The 21,300-nt window shown below is 33.8% G+C and overlaps 1 protein-coding gene across 1 annotated transcript in view; it reads right to left on the bottom strand.

The window, feature by feature from the left end:
* Positions 1 to 21,300, bottom strand: part of LOC129216760 (calponin homology domain-containing protein DDB_G0272472-like) — a 110,472-nt gene that overhangs the window by 72,586 nt on the left and 16,586 nt on the right. The gene's annotated exons all lie outside the window — the stretch shown is intronic.

Here is a 21,300-nt window from a genome sequence, read left to right as displayed (position 1 = left end):
ATTTTCTACTACGGGCGAAGCCGTGCGGATATCACTAGTTTAACATAAAACAAACGGTTTCACACGTAGTAAATTATAATTTTTGAATATAGAAAAACTTTTCTTCTAAAATATCCTGGAAGTCGTAAAAAGAAAAAACGAAAGATTATCTCTTCCGCTTCTTATTTTCAAAACTGAAAAAACTTGAAACTGTAACAGTCGAAACTGGCCATAGCTATTTACACTCACTGCCAAAAATTAAACACGAATAAAAAAAATTCCAGAAGACAATCTGGACTAGTGAAAATTGAGTTAGTTTCAAAAGCAGAATCAGTGATGTATTTGCTGATTAAGCTCAACTTTAGCAAGTGAAAAAATAAAACTCTCTGACATCATTAAATCTAAAAGTTGAGCGGTTTTTTTCAACAAAATGTTTTTAAAAGTAACATTAAGATATGCTTTACAATTTTTATTCTGGAGTTTAGAGCAGAAATATATTCAGCATAAAAATAACGAATTCGAGAGTTATTAACAAGAAATAAAGCGATTCGGGATTTATTTTTTCTGTGTTTGTAAAAAATGAAAAAGAAAAAAAGTATACTTTAGAAAATAAATAAATAAATAAAAAAATGTCCTGCAAAAAAATAATAAAAATCGTCTGCGCAGCGTTTTTTTTATGATAAAAAAGAAAGCACTGCGAATTTCCTATTAATTCCTGTTGCCAAAAATAAAATTAATTAAAACTTTTGAATAAAAATAGAAACAAATAATCTCAACATTCATTGTTTCCCAGAAAAAAAAACCGGTGTGTGAAGTCAGAGCCGGAGTCGTCGAGTCGGACTGATTTTTGGGTGAAAGAGTTCGAATCGGGAGTCTTTAAAATTCCAGCAGAGTCGCAGTCAATCATTTTTCTTCCGATTCTGTATTTCTGCCGAGGCTGCGGAGTCGCAGTCGGAACAATTTTGGGGTACAGGAGTCGAAGTAGAATCCCTAAAATTCTAGGATCTGGTCATTTTCCCATCGACTTCAGAGCACTGGAAAAACATTTGCTCTTCGAATTAATTTTAATTTGATTCAGTCGTATTTATCTCTAATTTTCACCAACGTTGGGTCTTTGAGTTATGGTTTCTTGATTTTTATTAATAACTTTTTCTAATTCTTAAAACCTAAAATTGAGAATACATTTAGAATCTGCACATTTTTTTAAAAAAAATATTGTGTTGTAGTTGGTTTTAATATTTTTTAAGCTGTTAAAAATATACTCTTAAAGTAGCTACATCGAAAAGATCTTTTCTATACGTATTCTTCATCAAGAGCTCTTTCCAACAAAATTTGTTTAATGTAAGTCTGTTTTGTCTGTTTGGGATTTATCTTTAATTTCCCCACAGGTGCTGTTCTTCAGTTTTTTTCTTAAACTGTTAATAAGTTGAACAAAAACCTGTTCAAATCAAAAAGGAAAGGGGAACGAGGGGTCCTCGAGATCTTTTAAGCCAAAAAAATATTCGAATCCGTTTTTTCACTCAAAAGAAATTTGGGGGAGGAGGGGGGGGGGACCGGGAAAAAGACCAATAGAAGGACAAATACATTTCCCCTATCTCAAAATCATATTTACAAAATTTAATTTTTCGATATTTATTTAGTTGTGTATTTTTACTTATTTTCGACTTTTTTTGTTTTGTTTTGCTTTAGCGATATTTTTAAGATGCATTAAGTCTTCTTTCATGCTTTTTTCATCTTTCTTTTACTTATATGAGAAAGCAGTCTAAGACTTGCCGTTTATACACTCTTGTTAATAAATCAACACCGATAACGCAAAAAAAAAAAAAAAAAAAAAATACAGCGAAGAAAATTAAGTTTAAATATTGTTTAGAATTATATTCCTACATTTATTGTCAATGAATAAGTCGCGGTTCATTTATTTATGTTGAAAACTAATATTGCTCCTTTTTTTCATACTTATTTGCAATGCGTTACGAAAAATCGAAAATAACTTCTTGCAATGTGCATGTGACTATGAAAACGCTGAGCAACATCTTTAATTAAACAAGCATTAACCAAAGAAATACATTTTTTTAAACAAATTCAAGAACCAAATACAGGTTAGACGGGAGATAGAGAGGAGGATAAGAAGCAAGAATCAATAGGAACATATGGTCGCAAATGCAATGCTGACGCACCATGCATGCTCGCAAAGCCAGAAACTGGTGGTTGCAAAACAGGTCACAAATTTATTACACGAAGGCGTTTTTACACAAACATTTTAGCTTTCAAGAAAGGTTCAAACCGGTTGACGAAACTTGCTGCCTGCTGCTGCAGTATATGCTTCGTAATAACTGTCGGAATAACGTGCCTTTTGACAAATTTACATCGATCGTCGCACCTTTGTTGCGACTTGTGTATTAGAGTTACTACATGCCGTAGCTTTCAACAACCGCTCTAAACATTTCTGAAAAAATGTTGTGCAAAATGGTCTTTATGTAATAAATTTGTGACCTATTTTGCAACCACCAGTTTCTGTTTTTGTGTGCATGTAGCGCGTCAGCATTGCGGTTGGGAACATATGTTTCTTATGACTCTTGCTTCTTATTCTTTTATCTAACACCCGTCAAAGTGTTGTCCCAAAGTTTAAGACTGTCACCCTGTTTAACTAATTATAACTTTTATATTATCCCAAAGGTCTAAATTCGCTTAAGCTAATTCATTTCGCAAAAATAAGATTGCTCGTTTATTTATAGTTATTTATTCGTATTTCTACCATTTCATTTCATGCGCAGAAGATAACTACGATTGTTTATGAAGACTGCGAAAAGTCCGGCGGAACATCTTTAACCGAAAGAGCAATAACCAAACGAATAAAAAGTTTTACAACAAAGTAATAAAGTACCAAATTCAATCATAGTGTCAAGGTTTCTTATCCACACGACAAATGCATGAATAATACATCCGTAAAAGATGGGAATAAATACGTAAGGGATGCTAGAATAAGAAGGCATGATAAAAAGGAGTGGTGTGTGTTCTGCGTAAGAATTTCGAATCTTCAACTTTATTCTGAATACAAATACGCTTTTCGAAGGTTTTTCCTCGAAAGAAAAATTTCCAGACACGTTTGCTGTCCAAGCTTTACCTAAAAGTTGACTTGAAAGCTTTAAGCGTTAGCTTAGATTTGTTGCTATATCTAAGCGTTTGGGGAAATCTGCAGAACTTTTTAGTCATTTATTCTGAAAATTCTATTGAGATTGTTCTGATTTGGTTGAACTATTAATCATTTTATGCTCACTTTTTGGGCTTCGAAAGTGTTAAGTAAAGTGATATTGTGACGCATTTACAAGATTTAGTTTATACATTGCTATAGATCTGTGAATTAACTATGTAATTATTTATGAGAAAACTTGTCTTATTTTTCTCTTTGGATTTGAGAGAAATAAAAATAAGTATTTAGGTTTCTAGTTTTAATAATTTATTTAGAAAATTCTAAAATTTCACTTTCTTCAGAAAATCCAAGGCTTTATTTTGGGTAAAATGAAAATATGTGGGAGTATTTCTTCATTCGTATAAGATAATTTGTGAAAAATACTTTAATTAAAATTGGAATGGTATATATGAGTGGGGAATTTATGAATATAAATATTTTGAATAATAAATTTTCACCAGTCAGAAGGTTGTAAAAAGAGGACAGGAAGTGGATGAATATTAAAGCAAATCATTCCATTACATTTATAGATCAATATTAACATACCGTAGAAATTCAGGTGAAGTTAGTAAAATCACGTTAAAATATAAATATTTCAATACTTGTTTATTAAAATGAGGAAAAAGTGTAAGGTGAAACTTTAAATATCGATACATAAACCAGAAAAGTAACTCAAATAAAAAACAGTGAACACCGGGCAGGGCTAACAAAAAAACAAACAACAAAAAAAGACTACCAATAGATGGAACTCATCTAGATCGTGCGGTGAAAATATGCAAACGAAATGGCTACAAGAATTTGAGCTCCTAAGAAATCTGCAACCACGTTACACACACTCAGACATATGACTTGTTAGGAGCATAGGTTCATCTCATTTGTATATTGCCTCGTAGGTGCTTGTAATAGCGCCATCTATAGTCAGTGATTTAAACTGTTTCGTGAGATCGTGCGGTGAAAATATGCAAATAAAATGGTTACAAGAAGTTGAGCTCCTAAGAAATCTGCAACCACGTTACACACACTCAAACATATGGATTTGTTAGGAGCATAAGTTCATCTCATTTGCATATTGCTTCGTAGGTGCTTGTAATAGCGCCATCTATAGTCAGTGATTTAAACTGTTTTTCACATGTTTTTTGAGAATTCTAGTAGCATAGCAATGCTAAACTTACAAACCGTTTTTTTTTTCCTTTTATTACAGTTGTAACACTTTCTGCTTTCATTTTATCTATTCTGTTTATTTTTTTTTAATATAACGGTTCAGTATTGCATAAATAAAATATAAAAGCATAAAATACTCTTACATTTCAACCAAACATAGCAACAAAACAGTTTAAAATGTCATTTAAGATGAATCATCTCCCCCCTGACTACAGTATAAACATGTTTCTAGTAGCACACTATTGCACTAATAATTTTTCCCGAATGAACAAAGGTCTAAATTATGCTTTCGCGAGCTTAATAAAAATAGGTACAACCGCTTTCGCTTACCAGTAACTTATAAAAGCGGAAGAAAATGCGACCCCGTGATGCCAATTAGTGTTAAATGTCTGACGAAAAGTATTTATAACGAAAATAAGTAGCTGCAAATCTGTCATTTCCTATTAGAATTTATTAGGTGATATCGTATTACATAACTTGTTTTTGTTCCAAAGCTTCTCTACACTATTCAAAGATCATAAAGCTTAACCACATTTTTTCCCATCACAACTGTAATCCCACGACATTGGCGAGTTTTTCGTTTCCGGAAAACTTTATAATGAAAGGGTGTTCAGTTTTTATAACATTGTTGCCGTAAGCAGTCGAAGAGTTTTACTTTTTTTCTCCAAGAAATGTGAAGTTTTTGTGAAAGGGAAAGCAAAAGTCGGATGGTATTTTTTGACAAAAATAGAAAGAAAGATGCAATACTTTAATTTAAAAAAATCGTGGGCAAGTAAATTTAGAAGTAGTATGTTTAACTAGAGAAGATCAAAATAATAAGGTACTATAGACGGGATAAAGAAAGTATATAATAAGAGGAACAACATTCTTGTGAAGAAGAGAAAAAAGTGCACGAGCAAGACTTGCACGCAGAAGCGGATCGCAGGGGGAGAGGGGGGCTCCTGCCCCTCCCCAAAAGACAAAAATGATTTAATTGTACCATTGACTAATTTTAATTTATCTCTTCGTATTATAAACTGATTTAAAACTATTTCTTAATATAAAATAATAAAAAATAACAAACACACACACACACACAAAAGTATATTTAGAAAAAAAACTCACTTTGATAAGATGTGAGAGCGATATTGCGCCGAAGGTCAGTGTAAAAGAAGACGAAAAACGTTCGGATTCAAGGGTACATATTACTCTGATTTCTTTATTAATTCTTCTTTGATAGAAAACAAAGTGATTATTCTGTTTTAATCATTATGACAATGTTTCTAAGTGATACAGTTTCAGCAGGTTGGTGAAATTATAAAAGGTTTAGTAGTTAATTGGCTTGAAATGTTCAAAAGATATTTTACCACCACCTTCGAAGTAAATATGTGAGCTGTATTTCTGTACACTTAAACTACATTAATTGGTTTTATGGGCTCTTTAAAAACATTTTGAAGGAACCTCACAAAACTCTTTTTTTTAAATTACTATCGGTTGTGGTGGGGGGTGTACTTTTTACTTTTCGGAGCCCCTCCTAAAATCTATTTCTGGATCGACACATGCTTGTACGAGAAATAACTTAATATTATTTGGGGAAAAAGTTATGATTTATGATATAAATTCAACAAATTACATTGTTTGAACTAGAACTCAGAAAGATTAATGTTGAAAAAAAAAACTTTTTTTTAGCCTGCACAAATGCTAAATGAATTTCCTTCTTTCATTGTTTTTAAGAACTTGCAGTATTTTACTTCATCAGACACCCATTTTCCCAGGCTTTAAAGTATGACTAATATTTATGACGTGCCCATTTCTACTCTTTTGTTAATAGGAGGCCACAAATGTTTTTAAAGACACCCAGGAACATTGAAAATAGCGCCTCAAGAAGGAAGCATCTGATTGAAGTGAAATTTAATGTACAGAAAAATGCAGGTGAGAGATTCACTTGATCCCAAAAGCTAAATAATTAAACAAATACAGGCTGAAAAATGAGATATACACAGTGTATTTTAATTTTGCTTTGAACCCTCTTTTGCTGCAATGCATGCCGCAACAAGGTCCAGAACTAATTCAACATTTGATGTTATCCTGAGGCTGATGGACTCACAAAGTTTGAACTGTCACTTCTAAATCTTGCACACAGTAGTTCGGCGGCAACAGGTGTTTCAGTTGATCAGATACATGCTTTATTAAGGAAAGATCGGGGAAGCGACCTGGCCATGAAAGAGTCTTAAAAGGACGTAAGAAGTCTTCAGCAACTGTAGCTGAACGCGGGCGAGCATTATCTTGCTGGAAAAGTTCTCCTGGGAGACCATTTTGGAATGTACTACTTGTCGTTGCAGAATGTCTTTAACTTAACGCTAGGCTAGTAAGCTTTCACGTACCACAACTACAGTGAAGCGGCTATCATAGGCCATGCTCCCTCCCAGACCATTATGCCCGCTGTGCGCACAGTGTGTCGTACGATAGAATAGGCGGAATGGTACTTTATTCATGGCGCCTATACACCTGTGCGAGGTTATCATCTAACCCCAAAACAAACCGGGATTCATCACTGAACACCACCTTTTGCCAGTCAGTGACATTTAACGATTGTACCATTCTTCTTACTTTAAAAATAGTACAAAAAATAAATAAAACCAAAAAATAAAAAAATAAAAAAAATCTCCAAACACCCACAGAAAAACCACTAATAAAGCACAAAAAACAAAAAAAAAAAAAAAAGCATCAGCTCTAATTTTGGAGTTCTAAGATCAAAATACAACTACCTATAGTAAAAAAGAATAATAAAAATATAGTTTAAATTAGTTTGAGACATTGCTGTCAACGGGAAAAAGAACGCCCAATGCGATTAAAACATTCAAATCATAAATATCATAGACAAACTACTCAGATTTCCTCATTGCGTAGGTAGAAAATGGCCACGCTTCACTGCATAGTTTTTACCACTCAACTACATCCAACAGGTAGAATCACCGTCACGCAACTGCCTCCCCTCCCTTTCGTCCCGCCGTAAAAACAATCGAAGCCGATTATTGAGAAAATCGTCATTAAGGAATGATATATGAAACTGGGAAATAGCGGAAGAAGCTGCAGTTTGTCGTGATAGTACTTTATTCCTAACAAGACCTTTAGCCTGCAAGTAGATTAAAGATTTATTGCAGAGTAATTGAATCATAAATTAGCTGCCGCTCGAGTTTTTTTTTTTTTTTCAACTCTGCATGACAGTATGATGGCTGTGCGTAGCAGAAATTAATTAATAATCAATTTCTGGCTACTCAATTGATTGCAAAAAGTAGGTGGTGGCATAATGTCAAGACATTAAATGTCACTTCAAAATTTATAACCACACCTTACTACATTAATATTTAAAAGATTTTAAAGAGAGGGTATAAGGTAAGTTGCTTAATGTTATACCAGCTCTCCTTTTCTCAAAGGGTTTCTGTACTCACAGACTATATATCTATATATCTATCTATATATATATATATATAGAGAGAGAGAGAGAGAGAAAGAGAGAGAGAATGGGGATTTGCTTACAACATAAATGACAAGAGAATTTGTTTGAGCAAATAATAAAGAAAAGAAAACGATTTAAAATGTCACCAACAGCGGTGTTTTTAATGAAATACTTACTCCAGGTCATAAAACCTCGATCCATTTGTTTTTAGCTTTGGAGGTCGATTAAACATCTCGTAAATTGTGATAATCCTAGAACTTTACTTGGTCTTCAATACAGCATATCAATATATGTTCTTAGCATTTTACACACTATTCTTCGGTCAACTGTGGAACATGCTATCTCGCGATTCCAGAAGGCACACAAAAATGATAGCCGCCATGTAGAACATGTTTTGATGCAAGATTTTAGTTAAAATCATCGTAAATGGATACTAAAGGGGAACTTATAAAAATGCACTCGCTGGTGTCGAAATTTTGAAAAAAAAGTTTTTTATTCGTTCAAACAAATTCCCTTCCTTTCATTATGTTGCACACAAAATTTCATTAATTTCTGGGGAATACGGCCTGGTGTCCAAAAGTTACGCAAAATCGATGATAATGTGAATGTATAATAAAATCAAAAATTGGAATGGTGGGGAGCATGGAATGCGAGTTTAAGACAGTTATAACAAAAGAAACCAAAGCAAAAGAGGGACATTATTTCCATTTTTCAACCAGAGAAAAAGTTTATAATAAAAATAGACTGACCAATGTTTTGCACTTTAGTGAAAGATAGAAAAATACAAAGTCGTCTTAGCAGTTAAATAGGGTGTGTGGTATCCACGCGTGCTGGTCAACGATTTACGATATTTTCGTAGAGATTGTTGATGAATTGGGTCCTCAGAGAGCTCCAAGCATTACGGAGAGCACTGTTAAGTTTTGGAACGCATTTTGGTTTCTGTGGAAGAGCTGTAATTTGTCTCCTATGCATACCCCACACATGATCAGGGGAGCAAGAGGGTCACTGAATACATGGATATCTTCACTTTGTAACAAGTCGTTCATTAGAACCACATGGTGACAAGGAGCATTATCATTCAAGAGTTTGAATCCAGGACCTACAATCCGTCGAAACAAGAGTATGTAAGGCTCAGTTACTTCATCTTAATACTTTTTATTTTTAACCAGGTTCAAAGATTTGGAGGTCTGTATGGCCACTAAACTTGATGTCTACGCAGTACACCCATCATGATTCTCTCAGCAAATGGATGCCCTTCCGTGCTTTTTCCTTTATGAAAACGTGTTCAAAGTTCTCTACATATAGTTCTCCGAAGAGAATCCGTGTTCTGCCTAAAGTCGGAATCATGCATTTAAGCCACATGGCTCTAATGTGCCCAAACTCTAATTTAAGTGTGCGCGTTTAAAGACAAACGAGAGGCAAATAAAAGCTGATAATCTTCTGGTATACTGGCAAATGATATTTATCATAATGTAAGTACTTTGTCTTGAAACTCGTAATTCTGTAACGGCTGTGAGAGCTGAACCCAGTTCTCTTGCTAAACCGAATCCTTGGCGAAGTTCAATTTTTGTCAAAAATCAATGTTACTGAACTCTTGTTATTTTTGCTCACCCTCGTACTGGTCGTCGTGTATCATCTCCTGTACTTAGAAACCTCTCTCAGAGTCTTGAGATCACACTCTGAGGTACATCGAGCAGTAGAAACAACGTTTCACTATCAGATCTTCTAGATCTCAGATTTTCTACAATTCTTCTTTTCAGAAACATTCGTAGTTAGCACCATTGGTTTACACTTAAGTGATAAACGTTTCATTCATCTAAACACAGTGTTGCTTTCCCAAAATGTGAAAAAACGTATGCAAACATGTTTTGTATTTTTTTTAGCTTAGTTACGCCATACTACAACGATTTAGCAATATGCTTACGCGCAAAAATATTTATGTCACTTTAAAAACCTTTAGTCTGCCGTTGGATTTATATTTCCTGTATTTCCGCATACAGTAATGACCTGTACATAAGTTTGACAAAGACAGTCCTTAAATTAAATTCTTCTTGTAGATCCAAAAAAAAAAGCACTTAGAAACCTGCTAAATATTGCAGCTGAGTGAACAAACTTTAACTGCCATTTAAAACATACAAGGTGTCCACAATTCCAAATTTTCCAAATTTGATGAATATAAACCGAATTCTGAGTGTTATGCAATGTTTTGCTACTTTACGATACTTAGTGAATAGACATTTTTGTAGCAAGAGCTAATTTGATTATGGTATTGTGGTATTCATAATATTGGCCATGGTATTTATTATATTGGTATTTATAACTACATTTAGGCTTCGTAAGGGTTTTTTTTTTTTTTTTTTTACATTTAAATATACACGTAGCTAATAAGTACTCCCTAAATTTAATAAAGTGCAATAATGGTGTGAATCAAAAGATTTTAGCACAGCCTTCGAGTCTAACCAGGAATAAATGCTTATTGTCATTGAGAAAATTACCGGGATTAAGGAATCTTGACTATTTTAAGAATAACATGAGTTTATCCCCTGGGGATAGTCTTAGAGACAAACACATACCTTCAAAAGGTGAAATTCTTCCCACCGGCAGCAACGATTTAGTACCCCATCCTCCGCTGCCACCCTTGGGGATCAGACGAAGCTGAGGCAAAGACCCTAAGGGGAAAAACGCGACAATCTGAACTCTATGTTTCTCTAGCCAACAAGGAGGTGCAGTGCCAAGATGCCAGAGTGCTGATAGAAGCCAGAGAAGCGGAGTGGAGTGCCAAGGGATTGCAGAGCCAAGTTATTAGAAGAGTGCAGTGACACAGAGAATGAAACAATAAATTGAAGTAAACAAAGATGGGTGTAGAAACTGGGACATTGGAATGAATAGAGAAATGGAATTCCGTTTTGTATATTTACGCAGAAAAAGCAAAAAGTGGGGTACATTCAAGAAAACAATGTATCATAACAAATAAATTAAGAGATTTTAAATTACTACTTAATTATTAAAATTATTGTAAGCTGAGATATACATAGTGTTTGATAAGTAACGGTAGACTTTAAAAAGAAGTCAATTACACTAAAAGTAATGATGCTATCGTAGGAACTCATAGGTCATAGGTCACCGGAACCAATATCGTAATGATATACAGGGCGCCTAAAAGTCCTTGAAACATTTTAAAAATTTATAAAAAAGCAATTTGTAGTATCAATATGCGCTGTGTGCCATAATACTTTACAAGTTTAAGAATGTTATATTCGTTGTAATTTTTAATTGCTATTTTTAAATGCATTTTTAGGCATCAGTTTTGGACAGTTCAACTCAACAAAACTCTAACGAATGAAGGGAGTTTTAAATATATACTTTGGTTTTCTACTAATTATTTTTAATGTTAGTTTCAAAGGAAAAAAAAAAACACGGAACGGCACTTCTTAGAAAAATAGACATTCTTTCCAGCATGTGATAGCTATACATTTCGTTTCGAAAGTAATATTTGAAAGTAAAATAAACAAATTATTTTGTACTTAATATCAGACATGTGTGCTTTCTTATGCAAACGAATTTTTGGAGGACAAAATCTATGATTTCCGTCGAATGACAGAAAACTAGTTTTCTACGTATCTTATGTTTTCTTTCATAATTGGTTACAATAATAAAATACAAGTAGTTAATCATTAAGATACGTCGAAGTTAACAAAAATATCACATTAAGTTAATATTTCTTCCCTTAATTTATTTTATGGGAAAATACGAAATTATCCATAACTTTTCATAACAATGATCGTTTTATGATGTGAATGAGCTTCGATTTTAAACAAGACGAAAACTGAACTTTGAAACGGCGTAGCACGAAGCTCCTTTGAGGCAGTGTGAAGCAAAGAGATGTAAGTGGCAAAATTAAAAATTTGGAAATAACCAGTATGCATGTTAGGTGAACCTCTCTCATGTTTTGGGGCAAGAGATGTCACTAGGGCCCTGTTTATGCAGCTGGATTCAACCCGGCGTCAATCCGGATTCGCGGAATAAGGCCGTTTTATGCATCCAACCCGGGTTTAAGCCGCGTTCAATATAGGAGGGAATTCCCTCCACCTACATTGAAGGATTATTGGCGGATTTTTCCCACAAGAAGTACCATTAAAAGTAATTACTGAGGATAAAGTTCTGTATATGCGTTTCGTCAATAAAAATTTTATTTTTAAATGAAATTGAAAACCAAAATAAAATAAATTAATAAAAATAAATCAATTTGAAACAATTTTTTCAGAAATAAAGTATAATAAAAGCATATTTCGGAACAGTTGTGAAAATTTTGGAGGGGGTTAGAACCCTAAAAACCCACCCCTTAAGTGCAGCCATGATATTGACAATCACAAAAGGCAAAAATTTCAATTTAGAAATGGATTTAGAAGATCCAGACATATTTTTACACAATTTATTGATTAATGATAGTTCTCACAATGATGATCCCCAGTCGAAATTAGTAAAAGCTATTGCATTTGTCACAAGTCATTTTTGATTAAATTTATGAAATTCAAGTAATAAATTAAAAAGACGAAATAATAGGATTCATATTGAAGTATAATATTATTCACAGTGTAGTTGTGATAAGTAATTAACCCATTATACTCCAAATTATTTTCAGAAAAGTTCTGCAATATGCTTTTTAATGCTCAATTTAACTATAAAAAAGACACACACACATACACAAAAAAAGGATATTGTACAATGATAGGAACGTAAGCACATGGACTGATGGGAACGTAAAGGAGAATCCACGATTTGACAAAAACGGGTCTTCCCATCAACCCGGCTGCAATCCCCCTTTTATCCACCTTCCGCTTCAACCCGGGGTGAAGCTGGAGTGTGCATGAACAGGGCCTAGTAGTCCGGGTGGTTGCTGCTATGCAGCATGATTCAGAAACAATTTCAATGAAAGACTACCTAGGATATTTTCCGCGTTTTACTCAAAATTTGAAAATGTTCACTTACATCCCTTTGCCCCCCCCCGCCTCATTTGTAAACTAGTAAATCGCAAATTCGTCTGTGTTCTACTAGATATCTTCTTACAAAGGATTTTGGCGGTATTTATCGTAAAGTATACAGTTTACTCACTCGTGATTATAAAGTAAAATATTAATTTAGGGCAACGGGACCAGGTCACAGAGACATGCTTAAGACATGGCTCTCGGGTTACCTAAAATTTCTGAATTTTTTAATGTATTGAGATTTTTTAAACTATTTTTCTCTCATGCAACAACATCTCATCTAACGTTTGGCTGCTTTTGGGTCCTCTGAATTGTTAAACTCTCTTTTTTTTTTTTTTTTGCTCAATTTCGAAAAAAAGGTCCGACTTCCAGTAACAGAAACCGAGAAATCTGACAATACTCAGTAACAGACATGACGAGGAACGGATGAGTAAGAGACAAAATTCCCTTTTTATCTTCAAAATTTGCAAAAGTTCTTTATTTTTTAGAGCTAAAGCCTTATTAAATTCAAACAAACACATGAAACACCAGCTGACCTTACAATACCGCCTTGTAAATACCAACTGACTCATAAACTAAACTCTGATACCACAAGATGACTTCACCGTATTCATGGGCCACAGCAGCATCAGTTACACCCACCTAAAAGGCTTATTATTTAAATCCAAACTTATAACTGTCTGTTACTGGACCATTGACAGTTACTAGTATCCTTTCCCTAATTAGTGTAAATATTAGATGCAAAATTATGTACTCAAACCTCAGAAACCTTTCCATACGTATAATTCAAGCCATAATTCAAATATGAATGTATACGCACACAATAATTCAATAACCGCAAAATTATCTAAAATTTAAGTTAATTCTTACAATTAAAAGACTTATTTTTCTATATTAAAAATCTTAACGACACGTCTCTGCTTGTCATTATATTACGAGCCAAAATTTTACCAAATTATGTTTTAAAAATATTGTAAACCAATTGCATCATGGCGTTTAAACTAGATCATGCAGATTAAACTTTTTCATTAAAAATGGAATTAATTTGAAATTTTATAGTTTGTAAAATATAAATAAATAATTCTTGACAATTGCTAATCGATCGTAGATCAATAAAATCTGTATAAATCGATAGCATATTCAAATTTACTATTTCGGAACTGTTAAAATAAAAAATAACAAAATTAATGCTCTGCTGATGATAAAAAATTGTTTTATTACTCTCATGCTAAATACAAGTTTTATAGCTGGTTGTGTTCGAGTATTATCGAATAAAAGAGACATGCGTTGGTATATGAGGCAGTGACAAGCAAAAGGACGTAAGTGCCAAAATTAAAAATCTTGAGAAAACTTTGCAATTGGTAGGAGAATTTCTCCTCTCGTTTTGGGCAAGAAATAGTACTAGTAGCTATAATAGCTAGCATTCCCATCATACACCATCTATACAGTATGATTTAGGAAAATTTTAAATTAAAGCCTACTTAAGATCTGAACTTGAAAACGCGTTTCATAAGAAACCTTAAAGTGTCCACTTACATCCCTTTGCTTCGCACTGCCTCTTATATAAATATTCCATAAATACAAGTATAATATGCTTTATAGTGATTTTAATGATTTATGTAATAATTTTTGAAACCAGGTCGTGCGGCTGTTTTTAATCTTAATGAATGCACAGTGAGGTCCTTTTTTATTATTTTGGGTTTCATGCTGAACAGTGATTTGTGGGCATTAAGAAAATTTTATATAGGTTACACAGCACACGTTTTTTTTTCCTATGTTTTTACGGTGGTTTTTCTTTCATATTTTTTCAGATTTATAGAGCAAGAAACGAAACCTCGCATGGCGTGATAACACGAAGGAAAATTTTTATCTTACAGGCTTTGCCAGTTGGAAACGAAATGGGTCTTTGCGTGGAAGGTGTAAAGGAGAGAAACAGTTAATTTACATTCCTCGCACGCAAGGTGAGATATTTTTCTCAATATGAGTTTCTTAAAGCCGGCTCGGATATTAGACGCTATTTCAAGCGTGTTAGCAGCATTTAAGGTGAGATTAACTGGACTGTGTTTTGTAAGATAAAGAACTTCCATGCGAAAGATATCTTAGAAGTTATGTGTGGCATGGTAACTTTAGAAACTCGGAACAAATGGAGAAATAGATACCCAGATAGGTATTTCTACGGCTCTACGTGTCGCTAACGCGCAAAGAGCTAGGGAAAAGTGTTATATATTATTCAGTGATCGTCGAAACTTGTTTATTATTGTTTTAGTATTAGAGTCATTCAGGGTATCTTTGAGTAACTCTGCTTTAATTTTTCACTCTTTCAATTTATTTATAACTAGGGGTACCTGCACGGCTTTGCCCGTTGTAGAAAATTAAAAGGTCTGTTGGTTCGCCTGTGTATTTATAAATAATGGATGATGAATTTCTCGCCAATTGGCTATGCTCATTCGTTCTCCCATGTTACGGTTCCACGTCATGATAATATCGTAATTTACTCGTCCATCTTATTATAGTTTTGCTCCGGAAAATGTTCTTAAAATTGAAACAAAAAAAGAAAAAAATCGAATTTTCGAAAAATTGCTTCGAGGTGCACACCCCGTGCTACAAACTTTGTGCCAAATTTCATGAAAATCGACCGAACGGTCTAGGCGCTATGCGCGTCAGAGACATCCAGACAGATATCTGGACAGAGAGACTTTCAGCTTTATTATTAGTAAAGATATTCAAACAATAAATGTTAAAAAATGATAAAAAGAAGAGCGCTGTTCAAAATTCAGGAAACGTTTATGGTAAAATGGGGTGTTCACAGGATAAAAAACATTGATAGTAAATTGTGCCGAACAAATAAACGATTGCAGCGCCAATTGATACACCACGTGACTTACAATGCGAATCACATAAAAACGTATTTCCCCTCACTCGATATATCCCAGCCGGCAGGGTGGTCAGCAAAACCGTCTGCCAATACGACGATCCCGATCTGCTCCCCGCATTTTATGTTTTTTAACTCTCGTTTAACCTGCTGTAATATTTTACAGTAAAATAGGTTTTTACGGTAAAAGGTACGCCAACATGAATACCAGTACCTTTGATGATACACATGAGCTTTTAGTTTCAATTTTAGCCGCAATTTAACACATTTCCGTTGACTAGAACCGAAAAACGTTAAAATAGGGGAATATGGGGCAAAGTAAAATAGTGAAATATTTTCTTTGCTTTTAGCGCCACTTGTCTAGTAATATTTTAACTCTAGAGTAACACATGTAGTCAGGGAAAAATACCACAGAAGGTTACAGCATGTGATAATACAGGCAATTTTCAAAAATTGATACTTACATTGTAATATTTTGTTGCAAGTAAAAAATTAATTTTGTATAAAATGATAAAGTTTTTGTTATTTACATTTTAAACATTAATGAAACCTTCTAATAATCTGTGAAACATTTATTCAGTTAATATTAAGCTTATTTGTACTTTAAATATTCTCTACAAATAGTCAAGTACATGCGGGGCAAATTGGATGAGGCAAAGTGAAATAGTTTATTTTGTTTGCTCGCTCATTTATTTACTAAATCACTTTCTACGTATTCTTTTAATTAATTCATTCGTTTACATTCCTCCATTTAATAATTCACTGATATTTATTCATTTATTCACTTATTTTCTTATTTACTCTTTTACTTGTTCATTTATTTTTTATTATTTTAATTTAATTTTAATTTCATTGTTTCGATATATTTTCATTTACTCATTAAACCTTTTATTTACTCATTCATTTGATCAAAAATATTTTACATAGTTTAATAGAAAATATCTAATTAGAAAAACATTTTATTTTTCACTTTGCCCCACGGGAAAAAAAATGTTAAAAATTTTCCAACTGTTTTTGAAGGCGCAAATTTACTCTCAAAAATAAAAAATACTGTTTCAATGAAAGTTTTGTTCTTTACTAATAATAAAGCTGAAAGTCTCTCTGTCTGGATGTCCGGAGGATGTCTGGATGTCTGTAGGATGTTTGGATCTCTGTGACGCGCATAGCGCCTAGACCGTTCGGCCGATTTTCATGAAATTTGGCGCAAAGTTAGTTTGTAGCATGGGAGTGTGCACCTCGAAAAGATTTTTCGAAAATTTGATGTGGTTCTTTTTTCTATTCCAATTTTAAGAACAAAACTATCATAAGATGGACGAGTAAATTACGAAATTATCATAACGTGGAACCGTAACATGGGCACAAGTCAATTGGCGAGATACGAAATTATCATAACGTGGAACCGTAACATGGGTACAAGCCAATTGGCGAGAAAATTCACCATACATTATTTGTAAATATACAGGCGAACCAAAAGACCTTTTAATTTTTCCATTACGGGCAAAGCCGTGCGGGTACCACTAGTATAAAATAGAATGTGTTTTCTTTATGTACTGTAATTATCAAAATAAATTTCCAATTCGTTCATTTTGAAAATACTCAGTCATATAAACCATTTCACTTCGCCCCACATTCCCCTACTATAAGAGAAAAACCAATTGAATGATATAAAACGTATGTATGATTTAATTTTGAAAATATAAAGTTAAAAATTTCTGCCTAATAGAAGGCTCAAATGTATCCAAAAACGTTATAGAAATAAAATACAGATATAAACAGTTTTTAGCCTTCAAGTTTAGCTTCGTGATTATTTTACCTTATTTGTAGACATATCAAACGAAAATACAGGAATTCATCGGCAAAAATTCAAGAATTTCGATCAAATAAATATTAATATAAACTTGAAAGTATATTCCTAATTTTAAAACGTCACGGCGGTGTTTCGAGCTATTTCTAAGCCAAATACAACAAAGCGTGATGGTAGAAGATTGAAAACATAAATCGAAAAAACCTCCGAGGGCTGCCCACAATTTCTGCAACCGAAATTGAAAACAGAATAAGCGGTATTGAAATTGTTTCAGAGAGGGTTGATTTTATTTTAGTTTTCCAACTGAATTATGCTCTTAGTTCAAACTCATACTAAACAGACTACGTGAATGGAATAGGTAAATGAATAAGTTTGAAATGTAAACAAGCTATAAATATGGAAAGGAAATGGGAATTCATGTTATGATTAGCAGCTGATGTTAAATACAAATGCTGGTAGATAAATTAATAGTGTACGCATTTAAAGAAATGGGATTGGCTTTTCTGTCCATAGGCAATCCTTACAAGTAGTCAAATACAGGGTTTCCTGAAAGAGACTGACTGTTTTTAAAAAATTATAACAGGGAAACGGTAAATGATAAAAAAAAAAGAAATTCTTGCCGAAACTTCATGTGGTCTGCCGTAAATATCCCCCTCCCCCCTCCTGAGTTCCAAATTTTAGTTGAAAATTTATGCAATAGATGGCGCAGCATATAGTAAGCCCGTAAATTAAAAAATATATAGAAAATTACAACATAATTTTTTGAAAATAATGAACACAAAAACAAAACAATATTTTCAAACAATCATCGGCTGTAATCCCATGTCGCAGTCGGAGGAAAAATCGGTGAATTTCAACTCCTCTTTGACTTACCGGCTTACTATGTGCAGCGCCGTCTATTGAAACATTTTTTAACTAAAATTTGGAACTCTGAGGGAAAACATTTAGCGCCCAATACATGAATTTTCTACAAGAATTTCTTTTTTATCATTAACCGTTCTCCTGTTATACATTTTTGAAAGCAGTCAGTCTTTTCAGGACACTCTGTATATAGGTAGTTATCAAAGTAATGGAAACACCTGTGAATAAAAGTGACATTTTTGAATGTGCTTCGTACGTAATAAAGAATAAAACTAGATATCTGTTTTTTTTTTTTTTTTTTTTAAATAAATAGAAATGTACGTATTCTGGTAGTATATGGTGGATTAACTAAAGTTCTGGACGTCTTGGATTTTTTTTCAAGCGCATGAAATATCGGACCTCTCAATTTTTAAAAGAGGTCAAATTGTTGGAGCACGTCTAGCTGGAGCAAGTGTAACTGAAACGTCTCAACTTTTTGGTGTTTCTAGAGGTACAGTATCTAGAGTCATGACAGCATACACGCAGCGCGGTATGATAAGCTCGGCAAAGCAAAATAGTAGACAGAAAGAGAAGCTTAGAAGAAAAAAACCGACGGCATTGAAGAGGATTGTAATGTCTAAAAAGCGAACAATATTAGCAAAAATGACGAGAGAACTCAATCACCATCTGATTCACCCGTGTGAGTGATTAGAGTCAAAAGGCACCTTTATCAACAGGACATTTACGGCAGAGTAGCAATTCCCAACACTGTTGTCACAGAGTGTTTCCATTAGTTTGATAACTACCTGTATATTCAAAACAGATTTCATTTCGAATTTACCCAGTTATGTACTGAACTTTCTAAGGTCTCTCAAATTTTGGTAACTTCGCAACATCCCAGTTATAAGCAATTACCCAAAAACACAATATTCCTTACAAGTTATCACCAAGGTTTTTCCTAACACGACAGTTAATTTGGAGTTCTGAGGCTTGGGTTTAGAAGTTTGAACATGAAAATATTAGGAAATTCATCTATACTTGGCAAATAAGCAATAAGTAAACAGCGTTGTGAGACGCTGTGAAAGTGGGGCAACGTCTTAGTTTTCAGCACATTAAAATACATTTGGTTGATCCATATTTGTCAACTTTATAGAAAAGTTCGCTTCCCCCGCCCCCTCTTATTTTAATTACCAGAAAAAAAAAAGAAAAAGAAAAATACTTATTAAAATTATGAGTTAAATCGGACAAATGCAAGGGGGAACACAAGGGTTGTGGCTCTTTTTAAATTTCTTACTTTCTGGGAGATTTGCGTTTTGGATGACCTTATTTCGTGCTATAAATTTAGTTTCATTATTGAAAATTATTGAAATTATAGTTTTTTGTGATAGTTTATGTATTTTTCTACCTTTTCTTCTGAATTACTCTTTGAGAAAGCTTCGCCGTGGAAATTACAAAGTATCTCTGTCATATAGCTCATGCTTTGGAACCGATGGTAAATGAAAAAGATGCGAATTTATAAACGTTTAAGCCCTAAAAATTGACAACCGAGCACTAGGGTTTGTGCAGATCAAAACTAAAAAATAAAGAAAAAAGAATACTCAATGAAGCTGAGATTATGAGAGAACATCTGGCACCTAGCTCCATTATTGACTATTTCAGAGTGATGATCAAAATCAAGGACAGAACTGCAGTCTCTGAATCTAATAACTGCGCTGTTGCTATTTTGCATGTTGTTCTGCCTTAGCGAAGGGGTGGAAACTTACTGCTTAATGTCCAAGCTTTACCTTCAATTTGCGAACTGAACCTCTCAATAACAATGGATTCTTGCTGATGAGCTAAACTTATTTTAAGTACAAGTGTTTTGGCACTCTTAACTTCAATAAAATGACATCTCCCTCTATCTAGTTCTTCGCTATTCCATACTGATGGATCGAAAGTGCATTCTCTGGATGTTATTACCTGGGTTGTCGTTCTTTTGCATGAACTTTCTGATTGTTCCCGAAACTCTTGTTTTTAACTACTCTCCGGAGAATTTTACATATTCAAAGTAAGCTCTGTTTCAAATTGTTTTCCGTTTTTACTCTCCGAGGTCCTTACCGCCATTCGTCTCTAATGAAAATCACCCACATTGTCAGTGAGAGAGGATTCCTACCATAGAATCTCTGTGAGTGCGTTTAGCTTAATCCAAAAGTTAGCTCATTGGAAGTACCTTTCAGACCTCGATAGTAAAAGATTACCCGCTATGCTTACAAGAGAACGACATGTCCTTGTTTTTTCCAGAATTTTCGTTCAAAATATGCTTTTTACTTACATCTAGGGTGCTGAAACCGACTGTGGGGTTATAATTTTTCGCCGTTTACCCATTGTGATTGAAATGAAGATGCATGTGTTGGCATTCCTCCCAGGGCACTTTCTACTAGGACATGGCTCATTCACGCACAGCAAGGGTCTCAGGGAATTTTTTTTCAGATTAACAACTTGTCTATGCCCTAATGTGTCACAAATCGAGCATATTTGATGGGAATTGAAACGGTAAATTGGATACCCTATGAGTTTGATCGAATTAGAAGCATGTTTACAGTAACTGGTACAAGATGATGTAGATCATCGTACGAGACTTCTAGGTGTAATTCTTGACTGTTTCGTCTTGTACATTCACGCTAGAAGTGACTCAACAGGGTACTCAAAGATCCACTCACTTTGACATTTTCGCTTGTAATAAATGATTATTTTGCTTTCATTACGTAATCATTTTGTAATATCGCGTGCGAAAAAAACGTGGTTTATACTCACTACTATTTATGCTTCATTTCTTTTTTTTTTTTGGAATGTAAATACGAACCATGTTTTAAGTGTTTTATGAAAAAGGAAGTTCATCTAGTCCCCCTGTTAGGAAAAAAAAGCGAATTACTGCGAGCAGAGACTTACTCTTTACCAAGAGAGAAACGAGTTAGCTAAAAATTGAATTGATGAACTGCAGGTTGCTATAAAAAAGATTGTCGGCAATCCTACTCCTCATTTTTAAGTCGG

The sequence above is a fragment of the Uloborus diversus genome, chromosome 2, assembly GCF_026930045.1.
Source record: "Uloborus diversus isolate 005 chromosome 2, Udiv.v.3.1, whole genome shotgun sequence".
Lineage (NCBI taxonomy): Eukaryota > Metazoa > Arthropoda > Arachnida > Araneae > Uloboridae > Uloborus > Uloborus diversus.
This window is presented reverse-complemented; position numbering and strand designations above follow the sequence as displayed.